Source organism: Amblyomma americanum, chromosome 10, assembly GCF_052857255.1.
Source record: "Amblyomma americanum isolate KBUSLIRL-KWMA chromosome 10, ASM5285725v1, whole genome shotgun sequence".
Lineage (NCBI taxonomy): Eukaryota > Metazoa > Arthropoda > Arachnida > Ixodida > Ixodidae > Amblyomma > Amblyomma americanum.
In genome coordinates this window covers 93,434,502-93,449,160 of record NC_135506.1, presented here as the reverse complement: position 1 = coordinate 93,449,160, position 14,659 = coordinate 93,434,502, and positions in this window count along the sequence as shown.

The window sequence follows — 14,659 nt, the reverse complement described above, 5'->3', positions numbered from 1 at the left end:
GGCGCAAAGGACGCGGCTGTTATGGTGGCACGACTACAGTGCCTAGGCACGACCAAGCCATAGGTCTTCATATTAGAGAGAGAATACTTCATATTAGAGACCACACAATCGTTTTCTGGTAGATGTGGAGATCTTGCTCGACAACAAAAACTGTGGACAAAATCGAAACAATCGAAACCTCTTCTGCTCACTGCCTGCTCCTGCAGGTGCTGCAAAATGCATCTGATAGATAACATGAAGCTTGCGTGATATTTCATGATTTGATGAACAGCCCGTACTTTGCTTAGATATGACATAATAGCGCAATGAAAGCCGGTCACAACTTGTGAGCTTTCCCTTAGTTACCTTGGCTTACGAAGAGCAATGAGAGGAAACGGTTTACCGGGCACGCAGATGTTTGTTCGTGTAAAGCATTATATAAAACTCTATTTTCAAATTCAACACGTTTATAAAATAAAATGTAGACTGAAATAAAATCAAGTAGAACTCATTAGAATCATAGGGAAAAAGTTGTCATGTTTAAATTACACCACATAACTCCACTACTTTCCCGTTGCCTCTAACGTGTAAAACTCTTCATCTATCCAGGTAGGACGTTCTTTCATGTGCGTATCTTCATAGTGCGCAGGCGCACGATAGCACTTCAGCGCCAGTAGCGCATCACAAGCACGCAAAGCAAACATGGCGAGCGGATTCGCGCTTCGTGCCTTCCTCGTCGCCTTCTTCTTCGCTATCTGCGGCGTGTCCACGGCTCAGGCGTCCGGTTTGGACACCGGAGACGCGCTGGCGCTCATCTTGGGCATCGTGATCACCATCTTCGGCACCTGCGCCTGCCTCGGAGTCTATGCCAGGAAGCGAAACGGCCTGTGAGATGTCCCGCACCGCCCACCGATCAGACGGCAAGTTGAGCTCAGCGGTCGCGGCTTTCACTCAAGTCCGGCGCTGCGACGGCTCACACCGCACAGATGGCACTCCACTCACGGATCGCTTGTGACGCACGCAACGATTTTTCTCTTGTTTTGCACGGAGGGCAAGTAACGGCGGCACGTCTTATCGGAGCACCAAATCTACGCACCAACGCAAGATCACTGAATGCCGAGGGGTGCCTACAGCGCAAGTGCATTGTTTACCCGTTGTCTATAGTGTGTATTGCCGGCGAAGTTTTGCTCGCTAGCGCCTCTTTTCGAAGCATGGTCAGATCTCTTCTGCGAAGAATGTCGAACTAGTCCTTGTTCTCCGACGAAGCAATAAATGTCGCCGGGGTTTACTCGTTTACGTTGTCTTGGTTTCCGTCTTATTTTGGCGGTGCAGCCGAGCCCAACCGAGAAGATTCGCGTTGGCTTAGCGATGCGCCATCACTCGTCCTGAACGTGCAAAGTGAAGTGTTATCTGCTTGAGTACCTTCTAAAAATGAGTTTTGTGAAATTGTCCATCATGACTTGTGGGGTGTCCAGTTTAACGTGGTGGTCGTGTTTTTCTATGGAACCGGGGAAGGATTACATTACTGCAAGGCAACCAAAACAGTTTTTGACGCTGCAGTACAAGTGTGAGCGCTGGCAGTAACTGCCTCATGTGCTGAAGAAATCGTAAAGTTGGAAGCAGGAACTGTGACAATACATGCTCGTTGCCCCCTCGCAGCACTCATTGCTTTAGCAGTGGCAAATTGGAATGGAGGTGTTGCAACATCTCATTTGGGGTTTTCCACTCTGGTTGTCGCTTTAAGGCCCACCAAGCAGTCAAATCAAGCTTTGTAGTATGTCTGGCCTTTGAAAATAATGCTGTGATTGAATGCACTGCCAGGCAAAAATTCTGCTTGAGAGATCTGCCTCATTGTTATGCACCCCAGACATGCATATTGATGATGGGGTCCTGAAGGCAGCTGTAGACGAAAGCATCGAAATGTGCGGAGAGCTTGCCGTGCACTTCTAGGTTTCCGATAAAACTTTTAGACATCACCTGCACTGCATTGGAAAGGCGTTCAAACGGAGCAAGTGGGTAGATCCTACATTGTCGGATGCACACAAGCAATGGCAAGTGACAACAGCCTGTTTGTTGTAGCTCTTCCGACACCGCAATGCATTCAGTATCTATCGAGTGCTAACCAGTGACGAAGAGTATCCTGTATGAAAGTCCCAAGTGTGCCTAACATTGGCTTTCACCACAGGGCAGCCCTGTGCCCCTCACTGGAGGACCTCGTCTGCATTCACTCTAAAGCTCCATTTCTTTTCACTCCTGCTGGAGCCATGAGTGTTGTGAGGGTGCAGCACATGTTGTGGCTAGAGTTCCTATGCACACTCGAAGCAGTTTTTCAGCACATGAGGTATCGGTGTTCCGTATCAGTGTTCATTTCTTCTTGGCGTAAAAATGACACAAACTTTTTTGGTTACCTAGTCATTGAAGCAACTCTCTCTTTCAATGCATGATCAAGTAATTGCCTCATCATTTTTTGTTATTTCAGCAAATCTCTCTTAGGTTGCTTTGTGATGGCACACTGTGATTGTAAAGCACTACTAATGGTAGCTTGAACGTGTTATGCATAGGCATTGTGGCATGTAGGCCTTGACTATTAGTCATGTGGTGCAATACTTGGTGTACTGTGTAAGAAGTTTCTCTGTTGCACAAAATTTAGGATTTTCACTTCCGAAGCTGTGTTTTCATAGCTCTTGAGGCTGCCTGTCTTGGGTTTTGTGGTGTGACCTCACCGTGCCAAGAGTGTCAAATCTACTGAATCTATATCCTGCTGAGTGTATACCATTGGGTAGGCAATGCGGTATGAAGTGCAATATCTGTTTGTTTGAATGTGAGGACTGCCCACCACCCGGATTGTGTGCTTCTCTATGAAAGCATCTCGTCTGTACACTTATAAGCTTCTAATGGTGATTTCATGCTTCGGGAGCGACTAGATATTGCACCTTCTCCCGTGCACATTTTTGGTCAGATACCCAATAGCTCCTCCACTTGCGAAACTAAAGCCATCATAACGATTTATTTCGAGCATGGAGCACTAGCCATGGGCCCAAGGAAGTGGCACAAAGTGATGACTGTGCACAGGTCACAAATGTGGAGTATGCTTGCACAGCACACAATATCAGTTCAGGCATGTACTAATGAGTTTTCAGCAATGCACCTACATTCCACATTGCAAGGGAAGTGCTGTCAGGTTTTATACACATTCTACAGATTAGTAGTGTGGGAGCTGCGGAACAGTGCCCGTCCTGTGTACTTCTTTCTTTCTGTGTCCTCATTTTTGTAGCGCTGGAAAAACTTAAACTTCACCAACAAATGCTTTACCAACTAGCCCCGCAACATGTTTTGTTAGTAGTGCAGGGGAAGATGTATGGATGATTCTTAGAAGTGGGCACAGTCCCATCAGAGCCATGTATTTCTTTTCGACTTTATGGGCCGGGAAAATGGGGTTCGGCATGGTTTTTCGCTTCAAGGAGAGGGGTGATGGGCCGACTGTCCCCACCGTCATCCATAAATCTGCCCAGCAGTACTGTGGCATGCGGGTTGTGAAGAAAAGTCATCTGTGTTTGGCACGGTAGTATATTTGCTGTAGTGCTGTGTGACGGAGCACGCCTGTACCTGCAGGAACTACTTGGTTGCATTTGCAAGATTTGAAAGTAGGTTGCTGAAGGGCCGGTTTATGGGTCACTCTTGGAGGGGGCGGTCCCATTTGAGCCATGTATTTCTTCAACTTTTTCTTTTTTTGGCCAAAAACCTGGGTTTGGCATTATTTTCCTATGTAAAATGTCTCGCTTGCCCCTCTCCTCACATAAATCAACCCCTGGATGTGGAAGTGTGCCAGCAGCAGCAGAAGATGATCGGATCACGTTGAAATGTTAGATGTAACAGGAGCTACATGGCTTGAAAACGTGCTGCGCAGCGTACCAGTTATGAACTGAACACTACCGTAGCGCTAGGTAACAAACCACAGCAGGCAGGCATTTCTCGCATGAAGATTGCGTCATGCCATTCGGCGCACTAGTAGTCTAGCAGTAACATCTGCCACCTCTGTCACGCTCCTCATGCTTATCTCTCCCGGTCAGCGCTCTCCACAATGAGTCATTCAGGTTCCATGTTGTATACGCTTATCTTATCAGCGAACACACTGGCAGCATTTGAAACAGCAGAATCTTCTTGGTTTGGTCCAAAAAGGCGTAAGTGTGCTTTTTGAGGAGGCATTTTACGTGTATGCGCTACATTTCCCAGTCCTTGCTGGAGCCCCTTTACATACCGGCACTTTGCGCTTAAGTACTCTGGCAGCACGGCAGGATAGTCATGGAGGAAGGAAAAAACAATTTTTCCTCCAGCACGTAGGTAATACATTCTCAAAGGCTTGGAAGGAAAAAACAATTTTTCCTCCAGCGCGTAGGTAATACAATCTCAAATGTCGGTGCCTTCCATCACTACCACTGCATGGCGGCATATGCATAAGAAGTACAAAAAGAGGTAAATTTGAATCCGCTAAAACTACCAATGGATATGCAATTTTGTTAAAAGAGAAGACAAAAAAAAATATCGTACGAAATCATTGCTCTGAGTGTCATTAAATTTCGATAGCGTTTATTGACTCATCGTGGGGCCTTCGTCACTAACGCGAAATGTTCTTTTTATGCGGCGACAAAGGCATTAATAGTGTTGTAGTTGGTTGCAGACGTGTAGTAAACCGAGAAGATGTACCGGTATGGTCTCATATCGCTGGCTATACGGCCCTGCCATCGTTACCATCTGCGCCGCTGAGGCGAGCAGGCATCCAGGCACCCTATACCGTTCTGCTGACCACAGACAGTTACGCCAACCAACCGATGGACCTCCTTCGTGGCGTGAGAAGGAGGATGCAGGAGAGAGAAAAGGCATTGGGAACTGGTCTCAATTGGTCCCAGTTAGTCCAGGTAGGTGCAGAGGAAGGAGCTGGCGAAGAATTGGAGTTGGTGTCGCGAGACGCCAACCTCTCTACATTGCTGTCTTCGGGACGTCCTCAGGAGCCACGGTGGGTTACAGACGGTCCGTACGACGTCGATTTCGGAGAAAATCGTATTGCCATGTACGCTGGCTGCGACATCATGAATATAAGCTATGGGATAACTGTTTGGCACAGTTACTCGCTTAAAGGTCCTGTTGACTCCAGAGAGACGTCGTTATCTTGGTGTCTTGAGGCGTGAGACCAAGGACTCCGGAGCAGGGGTAGCAATGGGGGCGGTCTTAGTTTGAGTAACTTAAACCAACCATTTCCCAACAGAAGTTTATTGGCTGACCCCTGCTTATGAGCCCGATTTGCAGAATTGAAACATACTGTGCACCAACTTTTTTGATGCAGTCAGTCAATTCTCGCGTATACGTATGCATGTTTATAAAGCTGCACGCCAATGCAACTCTAAGTTTTATATGTATTAAATAAATACACATAATGAAAAAGTGGAAAAATCTATTAATATTAAAATGTATGGCAATGAAAATATAAAAAATCAAAACAAACTTGGTCCCCCCCCCCCCCGCGCAAAAAAATTTCCGGGGTCCTTGTATGGGTCCAGCGGAGGTGACGTTGAGGCAGAGTTTGAGCATGTGGGGATGTACTACTTGAAGCTTTTCGGGTGATAGGCGACATGAGCGGACGCTAAATGGTGTTTAGGAAGGCTTGTTACAGGGAGCGCACCCCCCGTCAAAAGTATACGGCCCAAAGGGTTTGCTTGTGAGGCCTGCTGTATGCCTCGTTATGCAACCTCAGCGACGGCAGCCTCTCGAAAGAGGAGAGACTTTACGTCCTGAATCCTCCCAAGGTATGGACTGCTAGATTTTCTAGGAAGCTCCGCTTAACAGTTTAGAAGCAAATCCCTTGGGCTGTATACTTTTGACGAGGCCTGTACATTATTAGCGCTCTGTTGTCACGAGGTAAACTGGTGGGCTGACGCGTCCTTCGGCAGCCGTGGCATATCTCGGGAAACACGGACGACGGCCCTGAAGCGGGCAGCGGCCGCTTGTGTGAGGAGCGTGGGGCTGAAGGGTGGATGTTTGGACTGCTTGCAGTGCATGCATGCTTGCAAGAGGGTACCTTGTAGTCGCCGTTTTGCGGATGTCGACAATGAGTCCGAAATCGGGCAGAAATTCAGCTCCCAGAATAACAAATTTGACGTCCGCCACGACAAACACCCACAGAAATATCCTGCTGAGGCCAAAGTACAACGAGATTAAACGGTGCCAGTACGACGCTGTTGTAGCGTTGAAGGCTTGTAGCGATGATGCACGTGGTTGTTTGCAATCTGCCGGCGACGGCGGCACTACACTGTCTTCCGTTTCTTTGACAATCAGGAAACGGATACCCCGCTCGCTATTGGTCGCGGAGAAAACCGATGGGGCTCTTTACAGAGAGGCCGGAGAACTGGTGCTGGCTCGACCTGTTTCCAGACTTTTCACAACGTGGTAGGCAGCTCTGTGCAGGACTGCCGTACTTTGGGCTCTGCTTTTGCTGTGGTGCGACACTCTGTCGTGACTTCTGGCTGTCAGTTGCTTGCAGAGCCGCGACGGTTTCAACGAGATATTTCGTGGGGGCAAAGAATTAGCGGGAAGCACTTCGGCGTGCTAAGCCAGAACTTACGGCGTGGCGACCGCTATACGCCTGTCGGCAAGCTCGGCCTTCTTGGTGAAGTCCGTCTCACCAGACAAGGTGATCCCAGTTCGCACCCGATCGTGAGGTCAGCGTCTGCGGAATCAGTTCTCGCAGAAGAAGGTACTAGCCGTTGTGCCGGCCAGCTGCACGTGAGCCTGCGCTGTCGACTAGGTCGGGTTCGCGTAGTAGCTAGTGGAGAAGGCCCTAGTCTGAAAGGGCGACGTGACGAATCAGCGTCTCTTTCTTCGTCCTGTATGCATTTGCCGCTGGTGGGGCAAGAAGCAGGTCTCGCACTTCATTGGCCGTTGCGAAGGCTGCCCACTGGTCGGTGGTGATGCGGGGTGCAGCCAACCGTGATTATACTTGCGGAGACGGTTTGGGATCACCAGTCCGAAAAAGAGACAGCCTAACGCCAAGCATGGCTACTGCAGAGCTGGCGTCGTTGATTGGCTGATTCGTGGCGCTTCGTTATCACGCCCGGTTCGCCATTTGTTGGCAGGCACTGAGCGAGGAGACAGGGATGTTGACAGGTGCGAGCCTCGATGTCAGTTACTGATATATTTCTTTGTTCACTGGCTCCTTCCTCTGTATCTGTTCCCTTATCTCTATAACTCCTCCCCTGCGCCTTCTCTCTCAGGAGCTGAGGAGAGAGAGAGATAGGTCGGTCTGCAAGTTGACTGCGGGGGGGTTGGGGGGGGGGGGGGGGTTCCGGTCTGCTCGCAAGCGGCAATAGCGGCGAAGAGAATGATAAAGAACAGGTAAGAAGAACCGCATTCACCCACTATCGTACACGTTGGGCATGCCCAAGTGTCCTGCATTTATTGCACCGTGAAGTTTTGCGAGAGCAGTGGACAAGAGATGTTCAGGGGCGACTAGCATGAGGGCAGCGCCACCAAAACGCATATTGCATCAGCATAAAGTATCGTTCTGCAGCACGAACATGCTGAGGGAAGATCGGGAGTGGTGGCTGCGGAGGCGGTTGATAAGGGAGTGCAGATAGAGACCACGATGCTGTTCGTCGCTGATAAGTCCGATACGGACAACACTCTGTCATCCGCATCTTGGCCGTGCGATGCGGGAGGACCGACGGGGTTGCGAGGCAAGCAGTGATCGCCTTGATGCAGTAGGGCCGACTTTTAGGCCTAAAAGCGCAAGGCCAAACGACCCAGAAGGCCTTAGTGTCCTTGGGTGAAGACAGCAAACATAAGGCATGATGGTCCCTAAGCACACAGAAGGACCTCCCAAACAAATAGCGGGGGAATATTAGCGCCTAAACAACTACGAATCACTCCCGCTCTCTATATGAGGGATATAGGATGCGGCTGGCGTAGTCATTCACGCGATGGTGGTGGTGATGCCGCTGGGCTAGGATGGCACCAATACCATGTCCACTTGTGTCGGGCAGAGTTCCGTAGGTGCAGAGGGTTGAAATGGATGCTAAGCGGTGAGGGCAGCAACAACTGCTATGAAGGCGCGAGATTGGTCGAGGCCTCAAGGGAAAGAGAAGTCTTTCTTCAGAAAGGTGGTAGCCTTTGCTTTCCTTGTAACCAATTTTTTATTATACAACTTCCATTATGAAAGTTTGCGCAGTCCAACCTAACATTCGTTTTCACAAAGTATTATAGCCTATTGAAGCCACAACATGAGGAGCAATCCCTAGGATATAAACGCACGCTAGGAGCATAGATTTTTGTAGGGTGAGCATGGGGAATAACATACCACGATTCACGGTAGTATCTGCAACTAAGAGGATGCGCAATTTCCGCGAAGTTCTAGATGAAGAGGCGGAAACACGAGCGAAAATTCTCCGTTTGTCAACAGAATTTTACCAGTGTCGAGAAGCAGCTGACTGAAATAGGAAGAGGCATTTCCCACCATATTGCTGTTATTACCTGCCCATCGACATTTATGACTGCTGTCAACACCTGCAGTTTGTAAATCCCCCCCCACCCGAATCCCACATCAGCAGCGATGGCGTAGAGGTAGAATGCCCGCCTCGTGTGCAAGAGGACCGGGGCTCGAATCCCGGTGCCACGAAATTCTCCATCGGGTTTGAAAACAAGAGAGAAAAACTACGCGTGTCGATGGAATTGCATAACCAGGCCTGGGGTGCGGCCCGGTTTCGGGGTCCAGAACCGACAACGCACTCCCTCAGCAGAACAGGATTTGGCCACTCTGATGTAGTACTTGGCCACAACCTTCCATGAACAAACCAATTAACCCTCGGCCACCGGTCCCCAGCGGCTGCGGAGCAAGAGACCACGGCGGCGGTCAGACCTGTGACGCAGCGGAGGGTGCTAAGAATCTCTGGCTTCGGACTTGCCGCCACCAGAGGCGGGCATTTGACCTCAAAAATGTGGACCTCACCTCAGTCTCAAAAAGAATTTGCCGACCTCACTCAACCTCAACCTCATCAGTTGAGGATGAGGTCTCCTTAGACGCCCTCACCTCACTTTTCCTGAGGCCATTGCTGACCTCACTCAACCTCACCTCAACCTCAAATTGTGAGGTTGAGGTCGGCTGCTCGACCTCAGAAAAGAAACCAAAAACAAAACAAAAAGCGATTAAGTTTTTCAGTTAAAAACAATTCTCAGAATCCTGTGAGACAGGAAAGCCAAAATGATGGTGGTATTATCTGATAAGGTGTGTACAGACACTGTTGATGTGCACGCAATAGGAGAAGCTTATAATCTGGGATGAACCCTGAGAGAGCATATGGCCTGCGGGCAGCGGTGTCCTATACGCGCTTAGCACCAGTACGTCGGTGAGCACTTTATATGTGTCAATATTTGGCAACCTGCTTCATGTATACTTGTTCGTATTGGAAGCCTCTCGCTCATTCACACACGAACCGGCATTTGACAAACACAGCCCTTCTTCACCATCTACCAGAAATTGGGAGGAGGGGGGAGGTATTCACGATACTTTTTTCAGGCTTGAGAATAGTTACCGAATATAAAGAAACTGGTCGTCAATGTTCTTTCCAATGCGACGGTTATGAAGACGCATATCAGTATATTTCAATTTTCTTGCTCTATACGGCACAGCAAGAATGCTCTTTTCAGTCCTGTGCATGTTGTCTTCGAAAACACTAAACAAGCTGAGACTGTAGTACAGCGACAGAGGTACGTTGTGTTTATGTCTGTGTAGAAGCGAGCGGCTTCTTTTATTAATGCAGAAGCATTAAATGGCTCACTTTCAAGGTCATATACGCAAAAAAGTGGCCGCAAGAAACGGCGCCATGAGACGTCACGAGCCGACGAGTCACGCGACGAATATGATGACGTAACATAATTAATGCTAATTAATATATTAGGCAACGCTAAGACTGATTAGTATAATAGTGATCACATCATGTGGGTGTGACGTCATACCAGGTCACGTGACAGCGATTTATTGTGCCATCAAACCTAGTCACGTGACGATGCTGTAATAAGACATCACACCTACTCACATGACAACGATTTAATTTCTCGTCATGCGAGGCCACGTATACGTATGAATCCCACATTACTACATATGCGCGCATGACGCATTACAAAAAGTGCCCACAACCCAGTCCACAATAATGATATTCGGATTGCCCAGCAGGTTAACGCGCCAGTCCTCATGTATGACATACTGCAAAGGTCATGCAACGACACATTCCATTGACTCTCGAGATGATGACGATGATGATGTTGCTAACAGTGTATCCTTATGAGCCTGGGGAAGTCGGATATACCGCTACCAAATTAAATGTTGCCAGAATATTGATTAAATATTGTACATTACCCAGCAACCGAAGACAATTATTGTGCGGGAAAATAGGAATGCCTGCAGCTAATAATTAAGGATGATGATGTTGATGTTCCTGGGAGGTCAAAACCCTCCCCCGTTTCCGCCACTTCCCTCCAGGTGGCGATGGTAACGGTTTCGAAATCCTGGGAATTCTCCGATGACTCGGTGAACCCGCGGCATTTTGAAGGAAAGGGCTAGATTACGTCTTCGAACATTGTGCCAACTATTAAAATCACACGGGTCAAAACAAGTGGCCTAGAGTGGGCAGCGTGAGCCGCTCTCTCTGTAAAGAGCACCATGGCTCTCCGCTCAAATTTCCCCGCAGCGAAACATTTTTCCGAGCCCCCCACCCCGGGGGAAAAAAAACCGTTGATGTACTGCCTCAACAGAACTCTGAGCGCCATTTGGTCAACCAATCTGAGACAAGCTGCTTTAAGTCAATCACTTGTTTTCCTTCAAAACTGAACTAATCAATGGTACGCCAGCATCCTCGACATTTTTTACCCTCACTAACCTATCGAGGCTAAATCCAGGATTCAGCGCTAGACTACTGATCCGGAGTTCCCAGTTTCGAACCCGACCGCGGCGGCTGCGTTTTTTTGGAGGAAAAACGCTAAGGCGCCCGTGTGCTGTGCGATGTCAGTGCACGCTAAAGATCTCCAGGTGGTCAAAATTATTCCGGAGCCCTCCACTACGGCACCTCTTCTTCCTTTCTTCTTTCACTCCCTCCTTTATCCCTTCCCTTACGGCGCGGTTCAGGTGTCCAACGATATATGAGACAGATACTGCGCCATTTCCTTTCCCCAAAAAACCAATTATAATTATATACAATTACATAAGATCGTTTCTGGACCAAAGGGCGGCAGAGATATCGCTCGGTGGGGTGATCTCGGATCCTATACGCATGGGCTGTCGGGGGACCCCGCAGGGCTCGGTACTCTCGCCGTTCTTATTTAACCTGACCCTCGTAGAACTACCGAAACACCTCGAGGCCATCCCTAATCTCAGACATACTTCCTATGCCGACGATGTTACCCTCTGGATTACGAAGAGAAATGATGGGGAGATAGAAGAGACCATACAAAGGGCCGTCGATACCATAGAAGCCTACGTTAAAACGGTAGGACTAGAATGTTCTCATCCCAAATCGGAGCTCTTAATTAAAAGAGCCACTCCGAGAGGACAGAAATCCAGCCTCCCGCCAGCCAACATAAGCATACAAGTGCAAGGAAAAGTAATTAGACAAGTGAGTTCCATCCGAATCCAAGAGAACCGCCAAAATACCGAAATAATCGAAAAATTAAACGCCTCAGTTCACCAAACCATTAGACTGATCCGACGCATTGCGAACAGGAGAACAGGAGTTAAGAAAAAGATCTATGTTGGTTGGTGCAAGCCTTCGTCATCAGCAGGATGAATTACGTCCTGCCTTATCTACAGTTATACAACGCTGAGAAACTCAAAATTGAAGGACTCATCAGGCAGGCCTACAAGGCAGCCCTAGGCCTGCCAGTCAACACCTCCACTGAGAAGTTACTGCAACTCGGCCTGCACAACACGCTAGACGAATTGGCAGGCCCATCGTAGAATGCAAGAGCTCATGCTCACTAGAACCAATGCGGGTAAAGCAATCCTAGAAATGCTCGAAATAAACGCGGAACCACTCAACGCGGATACTCGAAAAATCCCGTCCAACCTCCGAAGGACAATCACGGTAAAACCATTACCGAAAAATATGCACCCCGTCCATTACGAAGGAAGACGCAAGGCAAGAGCAAAAGCCCTAGCTAAGAAACTTGAGGGCCGACAGGACGTAGTCTACGTGGACGCGGCAGCTTACCCAACACCCGAGAAAGCATTCACCATAGCCGCGGTGACCGAGGAAGTCCAACTCATAGCAAACGCGACAGTACGCACCAACTCTTCAGAAATAGCCGAAAAAGCGGCAATCGCCTTGGCGTTGACAAACCCGCGAGCAGAACTGATTGTCAGCGATTCAAAAGCAGCCATTGGCGATTTCGCCAAGGGCAGAATATCTCCCATCTCCTTGGGAATTCTTAGGAATTACCCGAAAGACAGGACAGACGTGGAATTGGTTTGGGTACCGTCTCACTCGTCAAACACGGGGAACGAGGCAGCCCACGATAAAGCTCGAGGATCTATCGGCCGAGCTGTGGACGCTAACTCGGACGTCGAAATGTCGAGACACGGCCTTAATACCTACCATGAGATTACTCAGCATTACAGGCTAGAAAGGCTAACTTTCCCTGCTCCGCATAAAAGCCTAAACAAAGAACAGGAGGTGCCGTGGAGACAACTTCAAACAAAAACTCTCCCTAATCCAGCTGTCCTAAGCCATGTGTACCCGGATAGATTTAAGCCAGAGTGCAGCAAATGCGGTGGCACAGCCACCGTAGACCACATCTTCTGGGGCTGTCCGAGAGATCCCCCGCCAATATCGCTCAAGAGGCTCGCGCTCCCGGGCCCGTGGGAGACCTTGTTGCTCAGCTCCGACCTGGAAACCCAAGTACAGGTGGTGACGAGAGCCGAAGAGGTCGCCGCCAGTCTCCACTGACGGCCACCTAACAAGGTCAACAAACCCATTTTTAACTCAAGCCGATAATAAACGTTTTCCAATCCAAAAACCCACGAGCACCGCGCGAGTATTCTGCGAATCCGTTTGAGGTGAACGATGGGTCTCTGCAAAATATTTAAAGGAAAGATAACGTGTATTGCCTGGTCGTCTGCAAGGCAGGCCGCCAACATAACTGATCCCATACGAGAAAAGAAAAACAAACAAAAAGAATATGATTAGAAACATACAAACAAAAATCGCACACTAAAAACAGAAGTGAACAACAGTGTGCCCCATTAAACATCATATTATAAGGTTTGAAACAGCGACTCAGCAGCACAGCGCGAGCATGTAATCAGTTCCATTCACACATCTTCATTAAAAAAAGGAAAAGGAGTTAGCTGCCACATCACCATACATTCATTATAGTTTTGAAATTTTTCGCCGCTGCAACACCGCTATGCTGGTGCGTTCGCCTCGTGTTGCGGTGCTTCGGCATAATAAGCGAATTTCCGAGAAGGAACAAGGAACCGGAGACCAAAAGAGAGGCTATTCGGGAGGATAAAGAAGTGAAGTTATATTTGCATCAGCTTGCATTACGAAACGGGAATATACAGAATTAGTGTAAGATTCGAAAGGGGAAGTCACCGATCAATAGCTTAGACGGCGTTATACAGGTTTTTCTGGCTTCGTGCTTTTTAAATCAAATCAGCAGGTGTCCTTGTTAGGAACAACCTGAATCGCATTCTCTCGCCTGTGCCGGCTACTCGAGTTTCTGTTAAGTCAGCTTGCAATGTACAGCAGAATCCCCTTTATTCGACTGCAGGGCAATAGCCATGACGTCAGCGCCGGCAATGAGCATGAACACGACGCAGTCTTGCTTGGGGCCATTCGCGCTGCGACGAATTTATTGCCTGCTTGTTGGACTGAACTTATTTGCGGCATAAAACAAAGCTACCGCGGTTCAACGCGAGTTACGTGCTTTGCGCGCTCCCGGGAGTTTGAGCCGTCCGGCAGGCAGCTACGACTGCTACGCCAATGGGGCAAGCGGGAGGGAGAGTGGCGTGCTGTGACAGTAACACTGCTTCCGGGAAGACCAGAGGGTGCGTCTTCCTGTAGGCTCGGACTGAACCGACATTACGGTGCAACACCGGAAGCTAAGAGGGAACTGTGGCATCCGGTTGTCCAAGCAGGGGAAACCGAACACGAGGCGCATTGCATGAGCTCTGCGGTGATGCGCTGCAACTCCGTTTCGGAAGCGGCACTCGTCGGAGTAAGACGTGGCAACTCCAAAAAGTCTCGACCTCAAAGTTTCGACCTCACTGAATGACGACCTCACTCAACCTCAAGCTCACGCGTGAGGTTGAGGTCTGATTTGCTGACCTCACTCACAAAATTTCGAGCTGTCGCCGCCCTCACCTCAACCTCACCTCACGACATGAGCTTGAGGTCATTTTGAGGTTGAGGTCGACCTCATGAGGTTGGCCACCTCTGTCCGCCACTGGAATCTGAACCTGGCAACGTTTAACGCTAGAACCTTTTCAGTGAGGGTAGCCTAGGAATGCTGTTCGAGGAACTAGCGGGCATTAAATGGGATGCCATAGGGCTTAGTGAAGTTAGGAAGACAGGTGAAGCGTATACAGTACTAAAGGACGGACACATACTGTGCTATCGCGGATTAGGTGATAGACGAGAAC